Source organism: Cupressus sempervirens, chromosome 9 (assembly GCF_028749045.1).
Source record: "Cupressus sempervirens isolate cs-2001-9-10 chromosome 9, ASM2874904v1, whole genome shotgun sequence".
Taxonomy (NCBI): Eukaryota; Viridiplantae; Streptophyta; class Pinopsida; order Cupressales; family Cupressaceae; genus Cupressus; species Cupressus sempervirens.
In genome coordinates, this window is record NC_143126.1 from 455,465,661 (window position 1) to 455,483,896 (window position 18,236).

Below are 18,236 nucleotides of genomic sequence, written 5' to 3' on the forward strand. Positions count from 1 at the left end.
CAACTTCATTAGTGATGAGTAGGTAGTTCATGATCAAGTAGGGAGCTGCCACATAGTGGTAGTGATGGGTCCAAAGGTGAATGACATGTGGCGAAGTGGGCAGTAACATGGCACATAAAATAGAGGACCAGTGAGATGATGCCACGTGGCATCTAGATGGAGCAATCAACCAATCACGTGCAAACATGTGGCAAAGTGGTCAAACCTAGTTGACCCGAGTGAAGGCATATTGAGAGAAAATAAAATGTTTTTAAAAGGTGATTTAAATTTGTTTTTCAAAAAAAGGGGTTATGTATGTGCAGCAATGAAAAATACAAAAGGTATTTTTCTAAAGTCAAAACTTTAGAATTTTTTTAAAATTTTGTAAAATTTTAATATCAAGAGTTACATACTTGAGTTTTTCTACTAGGGACTATTTTTTCAAACTAATTTTTTGGGGTTTCCAGTACTCAAAACATAGACTCCAATATATCATTGGAACTGAGAGAAGCTAAATTTTTTAGATTTGAATTCAATTTCTACACAACAATTCATTGGTTCATGTTGTAGGTCAATTTGTATTTTTTGGGGCATTTTCGACAGAATAGGCAGAATTCATCATTGAGTATAAGAGTTGGTTGCACGACAATTTTGGAGGCTTGGTAAAGTTTGTATGTGAAGAAAATCAATTCTAGAGGGTTTCCTTGGCTTGTAGAAGTCAATTTTTAACTGAATTTCACTTTTACCATGGGTAAAGACCAAGCATCAAATTAGTTATTTCTTTTAATCATATGCTTCAGATATTTGGTGTTGGTAGAGCCAGAATAATGAAGATTTGATTTTTAGTTAGAAGAGAAGGTAGAAAGATTATCTCCAAGCTTCTTGGAAAGGAACTCTAGGGGTACACATGTCAGTTGTAGATTTAATTCGAGAATTGTTTCCTTCCTATATCTTTCTTCTTCTTCTTTTTTGTAAGGGCTTGTTGGCAGTTTGGCTCTGGGTAATACTAGTAGGGCTCTAGTTCTACTATTGAAACCATAGTTGTAGATGGTTTGACTTCCTGACTATGGAGCTGAGCTCTAGCAGTGAAGGCCATACACTTGTTTGTGTGCAGATTTTCATTTCATTTCATGCATTGTTTCTGAGATATGATAATGGATGCTAGATTATATGTATTATCTGGAGCTTCATTTAGTCTTACTAGTTTAATGTATTCGATCTTTTCATGGATGAATATACAAAAGGGGATTTATAGGAATTATTTGAGTCTTCTAATTCTATCTCCTTATTCTTCAAGTGTCATTAACTTTGTAATTGAATGGATAATGTTCATTTGGTTTAAGATATTTTGGATGAAGTGTGTATCAAATCTTTGTTGCTTTTGACTCAAGCAGTCAAGTAAATGCTTCATAGTTCTAATAGGGTTTCTAGGTGCATAAAGGGGATATTGCATAAGTATGGGATTAGGGAATTTCAGTTGATAAACTTGATTGTAAGGCAAGCAAATTAGGTCATCCTACTGGTAATGACTCTATGTTTCAATGGATATGGCACTGATTACTAAATCAGATGCAACCTAATATGAATGGCATTTGCACAAATCTTTTATTCAAATAAATTTAGTTGTTCATGTTTGAAGTGGGCATAATTGTTTAACCCTCACTCAGCTTTTAAGACTCATAGATTTGCACCTAGCTATTATAGGTCCATGTCATTTTATGAGTTACTAGGAGAAATAAGGGCTTGTATCTACTTAATAGATTTAGGGATATGTTTTTGCACTGGTACAGTATCATTGGAATCTAAGGTCTATCCACCTAGGTTTAGTAGAGCCTAAAGTAGAAGAAGGGTTTAGCCTTATAGTTGGTCCAGTGTCTGAAGTGGCACGTTGAAAATGGGAGTTAGCTGCCCCTAAATGTGTCATATTCTCACGGGGATAATTGAAAACCCTCCAGCATTTTCAAACACCAAAACAATACATTTTTCTTCCAGTCTGTTTGCAAGATTCCTTTTGTCATCTTCCATCATGACTCTATCCTCAAATGCTCTTTTCTTTTGTTCAGTGATTTCACATAACATTATGGCCTATGATTCATGTTCCATCTTGAGAGATCTTATCTCTTCTGCTTGAACTTTGTTTTTCTCCATCAGTTCTACTATTGTTGCATCAAACTCTTTAGTGTATCCATTGGAAAACACTTGTGTGGTATCAATCTCCCTATAGTTTATATCATTTTTAGCTATGGCTATCTCTTTCCTTCTTTTCAAGGATTTTCTTAATTCCACTCTAGCTTTGTCTACCTTGTGTAGAGCGAGATGCACATCTATCACCTAGTTCTCAATGATCTTTCCAAGTTTGAAAACTTCCATCTTTAGATCTTTTTCTCCAAGCTGTTAGGCTTCTTCTTGAGAGAACTTAGCTCTGATACCAATTGTTACAATATTCAAATAGGAAGAACTCTTCTGAGAGGTGGGGGCAAATCAAAAGTACTAGCTTTAGCCTATTTTAAACCCTTAATAACATATAATTAAAATGAACATGCGTGCATATAAACATTAAGCAGTTATGAGAAACAAATATGCATCACCACATAACACTTGAGATTTTGGTAACCCAGAAACCCTCTAGGAATAAGAAGGTAAAACTAGGGTGGGGATGATACCCACAAAATCACTGTAGCAATAATGTTTGACCACTTCTAATGGTCTATCCTGTTAAAGGCATGCCTTGTTAAAGGCTTTACATTGTGTCAATAGTGACCTGGTTAAAGGATTTACAAACACTTTACATGAAGTGTTATCCTGTTAAAGGATTTAATCACCTCTTTAAAGGATCTACAACCTAGCTATTAAGCTAACCTATCAACATAGGATTTCCTTTCTAATACAATTGCTAGAGAGTATTAGGTATTATACACCTTATAGCTTACAATCCTTGATTATTGAATTTAGGCACTTGATCTACTTTCTCTGATCTTGATTATCTGAAATCTGATATCTATTCGTATTCCTTGCTTAGTTCTAATCAACTGAATGTCTAACTATTGCTCTCTTCCTCTAAGTCCTTTTCATTCTTCACTTTGAACTCCACTAGAGTTTTCCCATGCACTCCTTCATCCAATCTATTTACAGTGAGATTTTGACTTCCTTATAAAGACATTTGAAGACTTAGGGTTAGGTGTAGATCTACGATCCATATTGAATCTCTATTTCTTGCTCATTCCTTGTACTTTTTTATTGGTTGCATGCCTTCTCAATTTTTCTTATTGGCTGCATGTAGATTGCATAGGAAATATAAAAGATTTGATCTTATCACTTAGATCCTTTGAGATTCATCATATGTCGGCCATAAAAATGGTTTACATATGAATTTGTGCCTTTTCAAAATTATATACGCATTCTATGTTACTCGACATTTACTAATTTTTTATGCTCAACACATGTAACAAAATTGTCTCACTCGACTCCTATTATGTTTTTGTTTTTCTCGGCATCATCTATGACTTGACACTTAAATGTCACTTGGCTCTTGTATCATGCTTGGCACCTGAAGTCACTCGGCACTTGATCTTCACTCGACACCTATTGGATTTTCTAACTCGGCACATGTTGTGGCTCGGCAAACATAGTGTGCTCGGCTCCAATGTAGAAAGTGTTTAAGTGTGTTGGCACTCAAATGTCAAAACCATTCTAAGACTAACAGCAATGATATATTCTCTCAAAAATATTTGTGCAATATATTTTTTAAATCATCAATGTCCTTGCACAATTCAAAATTGATCTATTTCTTCTATTCGCAATCTCAGTTTCTTGTGGTATCTTTACTATAAAAAATTGTCTCTTAATACCATTCACATCACAAAAGTTAGTGAATTCAATACAAATAAATATTCCACCTCTGGCCTCTTTCTTAACTCTATCCTTATACAGTTTGAACATATCAAAATTATTTGATTTCAGCTCCATGAATGTCATCATCCTAGTGTAATCATTAACTAATAATATGAAGTATATGTTAGCTAATAACTTTTCACTATCATTGGTCCACAAAAATTAGTATGCATGGATTCTAAAATATCATTAGAAGTTTGTGTCTTTCTTAAAAGTCTCGACTTTATCATCTTACTGAGTTGACTTTCTTTGGACATAGTATTATGAGATTTATAGAAATTTGATGTAGGGGCATCCAGTGGTGTAAGGGTAAACCCTATATCACCCAAAAATATGCTTAGTGTTATTTTCTATTTAATGTGTTTTCATTTCTAGATACCCATTTGGGTCAAATAGAGATTCCAACTCTTATAGTTCCACTATTGGTTTTCTAGGCGAAAGTTCTTGAGCACCTTGGGATACATGCTAATGCAAAAAATAGGTTATTTTGTAATTGAACCATTATTATGATTTTTCAAAGGGTATAAGTTGGAGGGATGATTATTCTTATAATTTAAAGTGCTCCAAAAAAAGAATTAGGTCAAAAGGCTTTACAGTTTGAAAGTTATTGTAGTTTTAAGTTGCCTAGGGACACCTTAAGAGTGCTTCAAAGTTAGGCTTGAGGCACTAAAAGGGCTTGTATAGACCAAAAAAATGGGGGATGAGCTTAATATTTTCCATAATGCTATAGAGAACTTGGAGAGCTTTCTAAAAATGTAAATGGTTCATCAATCAGAGTCTCAGATCAGAATTTATGCCTCCTAGAAGTTAGACTACTATTTGTGGATTCTTCTAATTTTACACCAACTTTTGACATGTTTTCTAGAACCTTCTCTTTTGATGGTTGATGCTAAATGGAATATTCTAAATGTATTCATAACCCTAAACCTAATTTAGGTTACTTAAGGTCATTTCTAGCTTTGTAAATGTAGTTTTTGGTGGAGTTTGGGAGAAGGTACTACGAGGAGGGTTTTCTCTAGAATCAAACAACATTGTAAGTCTAAGGGCATATCATTGGTTCTATTTTCATTGTACTGAATGTAATAGCATATCACTTCTGATCATAATATTCCCCTTTTTCTATTGTGTTATTCTTTGGCCTTGGGTTGTGCCCTCATCAAGTGGTATCAGAGCAACCTATGTTAGCACTCCTAATTTCAACAAAGTCTTTAGGAAAAGGAGGCTTCTGTGATACCTATTTTCATTGCAATGAGGAAGCTCATCATGCCTACAAATGCCCTCAATGCCAAGGAATGATAGATAGGAGAGTTGATGGTCAAGCAAGGGTTGCTCATGTGGATAATGATGCACAATCATCACATTTAGAGGATGTAGAAAGTGTTAGAGTAAATAATTAATATTTAATTATTTATTCTATTGCTTAAGCTTACTTAGGTCATGCATTTATTTAATATTTTTTATTTAATGCATGTAGTGGTTGTTGTTGACAACTCGGGAGTTTTCTCCTTTTTTAGCATATTCCACTTTTTGTGGATGTGTGCTAAGTTGTCAATCTTATCTTCTACCTCCTTCCAGCTTGTTCTACAAGCTTCCATGAGCTCTTTATATTCAGGCTCTCTCTCATTGTAAACATCAGAGCATTAAGCCATTTCTTATTGTAAATACATTTCTTCTTGTGTTTGCATTATGATGGCTCTCATGTCCGTTTAGGGTTTTGCCCATGCTCCATGCTCCTCCCCTTTTATGGCTTCTCTTTGACAGGTTCGCATGCAGGTGATCTTGGCATCTTCGGAGTTGGCTTTCCTCAACTCCAACAGAAAGGGGAGAGGTTCTAGTTAATAAAAGGGTCTTACTGAGTGATGATACTAAACCTAGAAAAAGGAGGAGTTTGTTTCATATGAGGTGCAAGTTTGACGGTAAATCTTGTGATGTGATTACTAATGGTGGTAGCACTAACAACTTGGTGTCTAAGGAGATGGTCTCAAAGATAAAGCTCAAGAAGGAGAAACACCCCCATCCCTATTGGATTTCTTGGGTGCATTATGATCATAAGGTCCTAGTTAGTGAGCAATGTTTGGTAAAGTTCAAGATTGTGAGTTACCATGTCGAGCATCTTTGTGACATCATCCCAATGGATGTCTACCATTTATTGTTGGCAAGGTCATGGCAGTTTGATAGGCATGCTATACATGATGGTCATGCAAATACATACTCTCTAACAAAGGATGGAGTTTACCAAAAATTGAAGCCCTTGATAAAGGAGGGTGGAAAGGTTTTTAGTAGTGCTAGGGTATTTCTTGTTGATGGAAGAAAATTTCTAGATGGCATGAAGCATCAGTATATTTTTTATGCTTTAATTCCTAGAAACAATAAGGAAGGTAGTAGTGAAGTTACACTTGAAGTTTTAGGTCTATTAAGTGAGTATGGAGATGTCATCTTTGATAATTTTCTAGAAGGGTTGCCACCAATAATGAAAATCAGACATCAAATAGATTTATTCCCCCGAGCTAGTTTTCCTAACAAGGCTACTCATAGGATGACTTCTACTAAGACTAAGGAGCTAAACAAACAAGTTTAGGAGCTACTAAGGAAAGTTTTGATTTGAGAGAGCATGAGTCCATGTGTAGTACCTATAGTATTGGCACCAAAGAAGGATGGAGGGTGGAGAATGCATACAAACTTTTGAGCTATAAATAAAATAACCATCAAGTAGCAATTTCCTTTTCCAAGGATGGATGATCTTATGGATTGCTTAAGTGGAGCTCAATACTTCACAAAGATAGATCTCAAGAGTGGCTATCAACATATATGGATATGAGAGGGAGATGAATGGAAGACTGTATTGAAGACCAAGGAGGATCTTTATAAGTGATTAGTCATGCCCTTTAGACTGACCAATGCACCAAGCACCTTCATGTGGCTTATGAATGAGGTATTAAAGAAATTTTTGGGAGAATTCATTATTGTCTATCTGGATGATATTTTGGTTTTTAGTAAGTCTTTGGATGAACATTTATTGCACATTCATAGTGTCCTTGAAAGGTTGAGTGAAGAGAAATTGTTGATTAATTTGAAGAAGTGTAGCTTTTTCAAAAGGGAGTTAGACTATTTGGGGTTTATTGTATCATCTAAAGGTCTCAAGATGGACCTAGAGAAGGTGAAGGTCATGTTGGAATGGCCTACTCCAAGGATTGCCACTAAGGTAGGGTCATTCCATGGTTTGGCTAGTTTTTATGAGAAGTTCATTAGGAATTTTAGTAGTATATGTGCACCCTTAACTAAAACACTGAGGGGTGATAGAAAAGAGTTCAAGTGCACTGCAAGAGCTGAAAGGAGTTTTGAATTGCTAAAGAAGAAGGTGAGAGTAACCTGTGTTGACACTTCCTAATTTTAGCTCAGTGTTCCAGGTGGATTACGATGCTAGTGGCAGTGCTATTGGGGCTATGTTGAGCCAAGAAGGTAAGCCTATTGCCTATTTTAGTGAAAAATTGAATGATGCAAAGAAGAAGTATTATGTTTATGATCAAGAGTTCTATGCAATAGCTCAGGCCTTGAAGAAATGGAGGCATTATTTGTTGCCAAAAGAATTTTTTTTGTATACTAATCACCAAGCATTGTAGTACTTAAGTAGAAAAGGTAAATTTAATTAGAGACATTTGAAATGGATAGATACATTAATTAGGAGATAGTTGTTGCTGACAGTAATGTAGGTTGAATTGGTTTGGTTTATGAAATTAAGAATTTGTACCCTAAGGATCCTAACTTTGCAGAGGCTTGGAAGGCTTGTAAAGAACCTGTTACTCTAGAAAGGACCATGTGGCTAGATTACATGATTTAGGATGGTATGTTGTTCAAGGGAAGTCAAGTGTGTATTCCAAGGAGTTCCATGAGGGAGAACTCAATCAAGGAGAAGCATAGTAGACAGATGGAAGGATACTTTGGATGGGATGTGACCATTGCCATTATTAAAGAACATTATTTTTGGCCTCATTTGTAACACACTAGTAGATTTTTGGAAAATAAATGACTACGTGACCAAAAAAATATAGTCACAAGACTAAAAATTCTAGTCATGTGACTAAAAGTGATCAAATTCTAGTAATGTTTTACAATTTATGAGTACAAGTGGCTAAATAAATGACTAAGTTGGTCATCAAGTAAAATCACAAGGTTAGATAAAGATAGCTGACAAAATAAATGATCAAATAAATGACTAAATAATTGGTCACTAAAAATTAGTCACCCAAACAAATGAGTAAATGAATGATCAATGATTTTTTTATCAAATTAATACATTCTTTAACCATTTTAAAACACATATTACTCACCAATGATTTTTTCATCTTATCAATACATAATTATTAGTTAACTTTCTTAAATCTCCTCTCAACCAATATTGAACTAGAAATCAACTAAAAAAACACCCCAATTTACACTCAAACTCCTCCAAATCTATGTTTAAAATTGTAAAGAAAATAAAAACCATCTATGCACTCAAAACAAAACTCCAAGTCTATTTGTGCATGTCAAAAAAGTAATTTTTTTTCTCAAAATATAATCTCTATCACTAATACATTTGGCATCATTTTGTGACGGCTATGTGTCATAATTATGACAGAAATGTGTCACCACTACAACATTCATAGACGTGGCTATTGTTTAGTCACAAATTACGATGTCTATCCTATATCGTCACAATTATGATGCCTATCCATCGCTATGCAACCACTTTATTGTGACATGAACCCCATCACAATTCTTGGGGCTGATGTAGCAATAGTGACAAACATTAGGTAATTGTGACAGTAGTTGGGCATCGTCGTTGCAACAACCCCATCGCATTTCTTATGGCTGATGTCGCAATTGTGACAGACACCCTGGCAATTGTGATGGTAGTTGGGCATTGCCACTATAGCAACCCCATCGCAATGCTTGTGGTTGACATTGCAATTGCGATGGACACCCTGGCAATTGTGATGGTAGTTGGGCGTCACCGCTACAGCAACCCTGTCGCAATGCTTGTGGCTGACATCATAATTGTGATGGATGCCCTTGCAATTGCGACGGCAGTTGGGTGTCATCTCTATAGCAACCCCATCACAATTCATGTGGCTAATGTCGCAATAGCGATGAAGACAAAGTAAAACAAAAAATATATATTTATGACTTCTAGCTATATCAAACCAAATCAAACCTCCTAAACCCTAAAAAACTTCATTTGGTCACATTTTATATTTGAGCAGGATGGTGTCTTATTGGTGCTCCTTCCATTATTTCATGATATATTAGTATCAGGCCATTCAATCGGCTATAGGACAAAGATGATTCTTGAATAATCAAATTAGCAATATGGTCAATCTACATTGTATTTGAACACTTGGTTTGAGGTTCATCTCATCGATTCCCATTCATCACAAGATCTTTATCTAATTAGATCTCGATAGAAAATATTGAGATTTCCTGAGCCCCAAGCCCAAATTGTGCAGGCTTCAATCTCCACATATCATAAAGCCTGTATATAGAGTTGTGCATCCTGTAGTTGGAAGCTTCACCTACATCAGCTCTCAGATGGTGTGAGAATGCTCAGCTCTATATACAAGCTTTATGATGTGTGGAGATTGAAGCCTACACAATTTGGGCTTGGGGCTGAAGAAATCTCAATATTTTCTATCGAGGTCTAATCAGATAAAGATCCTGTGATGAATAGGAATCAATGAGATGAACCTCAAACCAAGTGTCCAAATGCAATGCAGATCGATCGTATTGCTAATTCAATTGTTCAGGAATCATCTTTGTTCTATAGCTGATTGGATGGCTTGATATCATGAAATAATGGAAGGAGCACCAATAAGACACCATCCTACTCAAATTTAAGATGTGACCAAATGAAGTTACATAGGGTTTATGAGTCTTGATTTGGTTTGATGTTGGAGGTAGTTGAGAATGACATAGCTAGAAGCTTCACCTCCCTTGTCTCCTCCCTTTTCCTCACTCCTTCTTAGGCCTTAATATGCCATACTTATGTTACTTAAATCATTGAGTACTAACAATTTTGCTAAAATTGATTCCTTACATTTCTCTTTTCAGAAGCTTTCTTATAAAAATAAACTATGATAGAAACAATCTCTTGAACATGCACACACTTTTTTGGCTATGGTGGACTAGGAATGTGCAATATATATTTTGTGCACTACAATATCATGTAGTGAAACCGATTATACAAATATAGAAGTAGTGAAACCATGGAAGCAAAAGCTAGTAAAATTAGGAAGGTTCAATGAAAAAAAATATTATGAAGAAAGATTGCAATGATGTGGCATTAGATTGAATACATCAATATATGTAATTGGATCAAATTTTTTTGAGATGCGCAACATCATAATTTTCTGAGATGTGAATATTGATCTCATCATTCTTTATTTAATTAACATTACTTGAATGATTTGAAAAAAAACTTACACATAATAATAAAGCTACTTTGATTTTTAATCCATGTCACTCAATTAGAATAAAAATAGGACAACTTTCTTTTTTAATATGTATAGCATACTTGAAATGCACCCGTAAAGCCCCATCTTAGTTGATTTTTTGTCAATCTTGGGATGACAATAGAAATTACTGGCATAGTAGGCCTGTACTTTGCAATCAACCTGGGGTAAATAAAACATAAATATCGTGCTGAGAATCATAATGCATAGATGCCTTATCTGTATATCAGAAAATGAAATTTCAATATAGAACAAACCTTAATCGCATCATGAAATTTATTTGAAAGTTGCAACCATTTTTTTTGCCCTTCTGTTGAGACCTTTCTACATTCTTCCTATCAAAAACAAAGCCCAACCATCAAACTATCACGATCATACTTTAAAAATTTACTATTTAGCTTTTGACTTCACATTTTAGAAGTTAAATCACAACAACAACAAAAAAAATTCATTTTGTGAATTTCATGAACACCCCTAATTCTAGAGGGGCATGCTTGGGAAGTAATTTGTTCCCTATCACCTTAGAACTGAAATAAGAAACTAGTTTGTGTTCAAAAGAAACATTGAGACCATAAATAGACAGAATGACAAAATAACACAAAATTCAGATATTATAATTTATTATCATAGTTAGAAATAGAAAAATTTCATAACAAGAAATGATTAGGGAGCACCATGAAATTTGGCTTACATGTGCTTTTTTAAAAATGTAATTTCATAGTAGCCCTTTTCAACTTTCACTAAAATAAATACACAAAACATATCGAGATACAACCCAAGCTAACTTTAGTAAATAAACAAGAAACAATGTTTAGGAAAGCCATGAACAGTAATAGCTCTTTTAAGTAAAAGTTGCAAGAAACATCTTATATAAAACACCCTACTAGGAAGCTGTGGTGAAATTTAGAAAAAATAAATGAGGATACAATTCATAACTTTGTTGAATGCTGAGGATACAAATCTAGTTAGGACAGGCTTGAATGGGAAGATAGTTGGATCAAAAAGATTAAAAATTGAATCCATATTGCAATATCTTGGACTCTCTTGGCACAAGAAGTAGCTATGCTTAGTGAACTGATAGAGGGCCCATTCGATATAAAATTCAGAGAGTATGGGTGGGAAGATTTGGAAGTTGGAGGTAAGCTTTGTATCTGACCATGAACTCATGGATACAATTGATTTGAAGCCTAAGAGTTAGATATATTTGTAAAGAAAGCTATCTAATATGATCAAATCCTAATTTCCTTTGCTTAAAATAACCTCTTCCAAGCAGTGGCATATTCAGATAACACAGTCCCAAGATAGTGCTGATCAAGGGTTTTCCTAGTTAATTATGATAATCATATCATTGGTGATAAGATAGTCCCAAGATAGTGCTAAGATCCAAGGATATAATAAAAAAGCTACAAGTTTCGAACTTCATGACAGTTCAAAGCATAAAGCCTTAGATGCATAGGACAATAGTCTAAACATAGGACAAAATAGAAAAATATTTAGTATCTTATTGAGCTTCACTTTGTTTTGAGAATAGTTTAATATTCTCTACTAAATAAGGCCAACCACGTGAAGGTGGAAGCTCATTTGGTGCCACCCCCCTCCCCCTAACATCACTCTACATTCCCCATTAACATCTAACATTCATTCATTCTTTCAACCATTAATAAAATGTAAAATTCAATCAATATCACATGATAACATTCATTAACACATTAGATTTGTTAACATGCAACATTCATCAATATTTTTCACTAACACATTATTCATGAACATTCATTAGCACATAATTAAATTCATCGAGACATAAAATTCAGTCATTATCAATTAAGGTATGCAGATGATAATCATTTCTTTTTTTTCTTTATATTTCTTTTTTCTATGTAAGCTCTAAGAGGAGCATCAATGTCATCATCAATTCCCCCCTCATCAGTTGTTCTATTCTCTTTTCTTGGTGATCTCAAATTGTTATGTTGTTGCAAAGAGGGGTCCTCTGCAATAACAAATAAAAGAGTTAAATTAAAAATAATTTATTATAATTGTTACAAGTATTTAATTATTTTAAATAACATAAGTATGGCACTCTTTACCTGATCTAACCACATCAATTCATCTGGACTCAATATCAACATGTTCATGAACATTGACCCCTTGATCCTCTATAGCTGCTATACAAAATTTTACATTAATCCAAACACCAATTGCAATTACATATAAAAAATCTAATAGCAAATGCATACCTCCACCACTGGGATGCACATCATGTGAACCTTCAGCATCCACAGATTGTGTAGAAGGATTGGCAGGCTACATTCCAACATCCTATGCATTGTTATCATTGCTTGCTTAAAACATATATACTCACTTTATATTGGAACTTAACATGAAATAGACTAATTGGTAAAGTATTCAATTTGAAATAAATTTCATTTAGCTTATTTACCTATGGCTCAAGTGCATCATTATTAGAACCTTCCACATTGATTTCAGCTCATAGCCATTCAGCCATGGCTCTATAGCCTTTTTGGAAGCCAATTCTCTTATCCTCTTCCGTGAGGCATCTCTTTAACTCTGAGCCTTGCATTTTTGCATGGTATGGTGAATTTTACTTGCATTTTTTCATCAACCAATGGAGGGTAGTTAAAATATCAAAAGGAAATACAAAAGTTGCCAAAACAATTGGTGTCAAGGTTGGGTGTATGAGGCCTTGAATGGTACAAGGGAGAAGTAACTAGTATGTAGTCTTATGTGCTGAGTTGGGTCCATGAATTAAAAAAGTAGTTGTAATAGTAGATTAGTTCCTTGTTTGAAGGTGAATCAAGCCTTGAATGTTCTTATGGAGAATAGAGGATTGGGGTGATAACTTGAATTTTTTAGTTGTTCCAAGGTGCTAGGAGTTTGTTGGTGCTTCCAAAGCGTGTTACTCTGCATCATATATAGGTGTGGAGGAACACTAAGATCCAAGTTGAGGATCAAGAGCATAGACAAGCTAGTCTATCCTAGCATTTCCCATCACAATATATAAAAAATTTGATACAATTTTTCATTTACTAATAGTTACAACTCGTGCTTGAAGTTTCAAAAAATCACCAAAGCTAATCTTGTGTGTCCCGTGCTTTTCTAGTCTTTCCTTTGTTGCATTTGATGTGTCAAGTAAGCTATGAAAAGTTTGAAATATGTTAGATAGTATAAATATAGAGGTTAATTAGTACATAATTACATTCTCAATAGTATCACATACCTTATTGTACCCTATTGTTTTTGGCCTTCCATCAATGTATATAGCCACACTTTTACTTTGATTATTGTCTTGCTATTGTATATAATTTGCCGAGAGGGCATACCTATGCATACTTTTTTTATATTGAACAATATGCATCCAAATTTTTTAATCATAACATGGTCCAACATACTCCATCAATTCAAAAAAAAAATTTAAGACATCTTTATGCCATTCATAGAAAATAGGCCCAAACCATGTAATGATGATGGTGCTATGCGATATATCCTCTCGTTAACACAAAAATCAGTGTTTATTGGAGGAAGTTCCTTGGGTACCCAATGTTTTTGTAGATGTTGGTACCTCAAGGGCACCTCAATGTTTCCTTCCATCTCATCATCATAAGAACATGACCCCCCTTGAGCAAGGAAAAATTTCATACGTTTATTGAATTTCCTTCTAGTCCTTTGACCTCTAGTTAATCTCCTTGTTCTAGATAAACTGCATGTCTCACTTTCCTCTTCTATTCCTATATTTCCCTCACTCAAGGAAGACACTTTTGACAAATATCTATTCACTGGTACCTACAAATGGGAGAGATCTTAGAAGACATCAATCTTACTATTGATAAGTGTATTAAATAGACTATCTATAAGGAGTATTTACTTATACCTATCAATCCATGAGACTATGCAGGATGCTCCTGAAAGGGGTTTAGTTTCCTACAAATGTAATTCAATTATCATGACCATAATCACATCATAATCATAATCAAATCCATCATAAGAATCACATACAAATTATAAACATTAAAAGGTACATAATATAACACTTAAATCAAGCTCACATTATAAGCCTACTAGGGAAGTAGGTGTAGTGAAGGGCTGAAACTAGGTTTTCGTATCAACTGATGAGTTGAGAGCTTAGTCACCTTGGAGACATTCTATTTGAAGTTGTTTGATGTGTGTGGAGATGGAGGAAACACCTAGTTAAGGTGAAGTCAAGTTTGGCACCTATTGAGGCTTTGTGAGCATTTGATAGTTTGTTGATTAGATTGCTTGGATGAATCCATTAGATGGATTGAGGGACATTCATGGGATTATTCCAAAGATGTAGAACCTAAGGTGGCATAAGGATTTTTTGTGCACTCTGATAGGTTATGGAGTTGGCTTGGATCAAAGAGAGGGATATTATGAAGATGCTTGGTTGGTGTTTTGAGAACACTATGGAAGTCCCTCTTGTTATTGTTAGAAATAGAAAAAGAAATATGTAAATAAGCAATACGAGGAAAGAATCTAAGCAAGTTAATGCATGAAAAGATATTACCATAAGATAGGAGAGAGAAAGCTTCAAGATCCAACACCATGAGACAATATATTTGAAAAAGGGAAAGCAAAGAAAACCCCTTGTGACATTATGAATGAGGCATGAAAAGCCTAAGAAGAGAGAGAGAGAGAGAGAGAGAGAGAGAGAGAGAGAGAGAGAGAGAGAGAGAGAGAGAGACAGAGAGAGAGAGAGAGAGAGAGAGAGCAATCTCTCATACAATAATTGAGAAGAGGAAGAAACCTCATAAAAAATGAGAGAGGAGGGTCATCTCTTAAATAGAGATGAGAGAGAGGAGTTAGAATGTAACTCCCATGTCTATGAATGCCACCATTCATAAGTGTGTGAGGCCAAGTGTGAGATTCCTCTTAAGGAGGAATAATCTAAATTACAAATTAAAATAAATATTTGTCCTCACATATTCCACTAGAGGAAAAAATAAGATGTAGTGGAAAAAGGACAAAAAAGAAATATATTAGGATACCTTGGCTTATATCCTAATATATTAAAACAATAAAAAAAGGAGGTCTAACCTTGGTTTTTAAACACACCAAGGAAAGATTACAACTTCTAACATCCCCCTTTAATCTTTACTTGGGGTAATTATATCAAGGGGTATTAAACCCATAATTTACAACAATATACAACTTAATCTTCAATATGAAGTAATTTGTTTGTCTTCAAGCCATATGGTACATTTGCAAATCCAAGAGAAGTACATGAGTCCTTTGAATGTGATCAAGTGGAAGCATAGACATGTCTTCATATGTGAAAAATTGAGAAGGTTCCTTGATGGATCACCTGGGAAAAAGTAGAGAACAAAAAACAAGACAGCTATCCACAAGTAGAATTACATTGAATGGAGAAGTTAGTTAAAAAAAATGAAGTTATAATAATTTAATCAAGGAGGAACTAAGAGAGATGAGGATAAATGAACGTGTTCACCAACATGCAGTGGAGTTAACATGATATCTAAAATAAGTCATAAGCCCAAAATGATCATAATAGATGCAATAAATTTCTCATGAAAGGAACATACTAATGCACAAATGACCACAGACAAGGCCAACTAATGAAACCTGCATCAACATTGCATCAATCACCTGGATATAGATAGTCCACTAATCAGTCATCCCACTACAAGTGAATGGGTCACAACTCCATCACCTACATGACCCATGATCTAGGCAATAAAGTATGCAGAACATTATCACATTGTATATTTATCAAAGAAATATAAGAGAGACAATAATAAATAAGTAGAACATGTGCCTCAAGCACCAAATAATTCAAGTTATAGTTTTTCTAAGAATTATTACCAATGTGGACCAAAGGAAGGGTTTATGAGGAGTAACAACATATTGCCTTCAAATAAGAAATCCATCATGGACAAGCAACATCATTGCCACGAGGAAAAAGATCAACATGGGTCAAAACAACTTTCTAAAATAGAGTCTCCAATATTGGAGTGCTCCAAGATATGGTAGCCTCTTCACCTATACACTAAAAAATAAGCAAGGTGTAGGAAGTCATACCATGAATAAATCAAAACTAGGAGCATACACCAAGGAGACAAAGAGATTGAAATGGGAAATCCCCATAAAATATCATCCTCGCATTGAGGAACAAATAGAGGGAAACTCCATTTAAGTAAGTGCACACCAATTATAGTTTGGAGGGATACTCCACAGGCCAGATAAGGCAACTATGAGTCAGTTTAAAACTATCGGGTCCACCATAGTTAACCTTGAAACAATTGGCTCCCGATGCAACTTACACAAGATCAAATAAAAATCATATAAACCAATGGTATAAAACCATAAACTACAACCATGAGCATAAAGAGATTCTATAAAAGCATAAAACTGCAACCATGTGCAGATAGATCAATCAAATCATTAAATAATGAAGGCAATAGTGTAAGATAACTCATAAACCTGAATAATTTGAGATGAATAAGAAGTATTTGGAAGAGCAATAAGCATAAGTTATCAGTTAAAATCTCCATGCAAGGTGAACATAAGTGTGGATACAAAAAGGATGGGCCCACCAAGGAAAATATACAAAAGAACAAAAACAAGTATTTAGAAAAGAAATTGAATAAATGAAGAAAATGGTTAGAGAGATATGAACAAAGAAAGGATAAAGAAATCAATTAGAATTAGTGAAGTTATTTTAAAGTGCAAATCAATTTAACGAGCAAGTTAGCTTAACAGAATGTTAAACAATGATTAAGCAAGAAGGTTATAAAAGGTTTGAAATGAAAAGAGAATGAAAAGGCTTTAATCTTTACTTTTCTAATTTAAAAAGATAATGATAAATGAAGTTACTTAAAAAAGAATATTACCTAATACCAAATTTAATTCTACCAATCTTAATGCTACCAATCTATTTTAAAAAAATTGTTACTAAAATAATAATTCTCCTACAACTAATGATAATCTATTTGTAAAAAAATGTTACTACAATAATAGATTTTAGGGATAGTAATGATGCAATACATTATACCAGACTGACGAATCTAAATGAAATCATAGTTAGCCAAAAGAAACACTTGCAATAAGTTTTTTGTTTCAAAAAAACTTGTAAAAAAAAAAAAAACGTTATAATTGTGGCAGAAAATTGGGTTTCCATGGGAGGAAAAGAGGGAGGAGTGGATGCTTGGGCCGAAGGGTGGGAGAGTAGTAGCATGCAGGCAACACCATAAGGATTTAATTTAGCTTCACTGGTGACACGAGATCACCAGGGCTAAGAGTTAATTCAGAGAACGGATGTAGCGAGCAAGAGTTAAAATTAGAAGTAAAATTTTTTTGACTTAGCTCAAATGAGATACAAATTTCAAAAATGTACAAAGATGTTAAATTTACAATAGCAAAAAGGATTTTACAATAGCAGAAACAAGCTGCAAGGGGAGGCTGAAAGGAGAAAGGAAGGGCAGACAACACCTTCTATTTCAATGATCAGGTTCTTGACACCACTACTATGCTTGTAGCCATTCCTCCTAGATATAGCTAGTTAGGTGAAGAGATTGGCTTTGATACTTATTTCTGATGCTTATTTCTCCATGGCCTGAGGAAATGCTACACTTCTTGCAATGGAGATGACCAAATGATTTGACACCATCATTTCATTGTTCCTAAGTTGAGCCTAGAGCTCAAATTCTGCACCATCATTTCATTGTATGTAAGGAAGGTAGAAGATCTACAAGGAAAGAGGGAAAATGGGATTGGCAAGGTTGTGACCTACTCTATCCCTATGTAGCAAAGAGATTCTTGTGGTCCAAGATAGACCAAGGCAAAAAAAGACTCTTTTTGATCAGTTTGAAGCAAGGCGTGCAAAGA

At 34.5% G+C, this 18,236-nt stretch overlaps 1 pseudogene; it reads left to right on the forward strand.

Annotated features, from left to right (window-relative positions):
* The first annotated feature begins 8,717 nt into the window (after window positions 1-8,717).
* LOC149539287 (kinesin-like protein KIN-14R) overlaps window positions 8,718-18,236 on the forward strand; it is a 105,757-nt pseudogene continuing 96,238 nt past the window's right edge.